Here is a 1,531-nt window from a genome sequence, read left to right on the forward strand (position 1 = left end):
CATTTTTCTAGCCGATGGACCGTTTCTCCACCTCGTCGCCAGCGGATGCCTGAATGTCAAAACATGACATCAATGGGTTGCTGAATTTCATTTTGGTCGGTGTGGACTTGATTCTATCGCTGGGCATCTGGGCTGCTGTATGGGCACTTCTGGCACTCCGTAGGACGTGACTTAAGCTGGACAAGGCTGTGATTCCCGTCTCTGGCCGACAGTCTTGCCTTCCTGTGTTGTTGGCAGTCGTGTCCAGGGGCGTTCTGTCACTTATGTCTCCTTTGGATTCTCTCAGATGTCCTGCGATTTCCTTGAAGAAGGAAGGATGAAGTCTGTGTTCCTTTGAGTAAATAATGGAGGCTGCTTCTGATTTATAGTCACAACTTCTGCTATTTGCAATCAGTCAGCTTACAGTTGTGGTCATCTACGTATAACTATATATCTATATCTATATTAATATATATCAATATATATATTTATATATATATATATATATATATATGTATATGTATATGTATATGTGTATATATATAATAGATATATACTATATATATATGCATATATATATATATAGGAATATACGTATAATATATATATATATATATGTATATAATATATATATATATATATATATACATGTAATATATACATGTAAATATATAATATATATTATATACATAGATATAATATACACACACACATATATATATATATATATATATATATATATATATATATATATATATATATATATACATGTATATATATAGATACATATGTATATATAAATGTATAATGTAAGTGTATATGTATTTATGTATATATGCACACACATATATATATGTGTATAAATGGATGTATGAGGATATGTATGTATGTGTGCCACATACACTTTTACATGCATTGAGCAATTTCAACCAAACTTGGTATACATATTACATAGCTTGGGGAAAGAATGCTGGGGGGTGGGGGGGGGGGGGGGGGTAAGACATCACTGGCACCAAAGGTAGGGGGTGTGGGGAGGGTGGTGGGAAAGGGGTGAAAATAAAAATAGCTGAAAACGACAGTTATTAGCGTCTAAACCATAATTTTTGAGGTCGCTGAGATGAAAAGCGACACTCCCGATGCCATTCAAGTTCAGTCCCAATAGGAAGGAGAGGGGGGAGGGGCGGGGGGTGTGAGGAGACGGGGTAAAAAATAAAACATGTTTGTGTCTAATCCATAGATCTTGAGATTGCTGGGATGAACAGACAACATCCTGGTTTCCCTCACATCCAAGTTCAGCCCCAAATAGGAACATCAGCTTCACCTTATTAGAGCGGCTGATATATCGTCTCCTTAGGGGTTAAGTTTAAGTCTTACCTTATTATAGAAGCTGATTTATCATCTCTTTTGCTGTTAAGTATAGAACTTCACTCCTTTAAGAAGCTAATACATCAAATCCTTTCATGGTTAATGTCTTCCCTTCTTGGAGAAGCTGATATATCATCTCTTTTAGGGTTTAGGCTAAGTGTTCTCAATGGCAGTTGGATTAGATTAA

This window comes from Macrobrachium nipponense, chromosome 25 (genome assembly GCF_015104395.2).
Source record: "Macrobrachium nipponense isolate FS-2020 chromosome 25, ASM1510439v2, whole genome shotgun sequence".
Classification (NCBI taxonomy): domain Eukaryota; kingdom Metazoa; phylum Arthropoda; class Malacostraca; order Decapoda; family Palaemonidae; genus Macrobrachium; species Macrobrachium nipponense.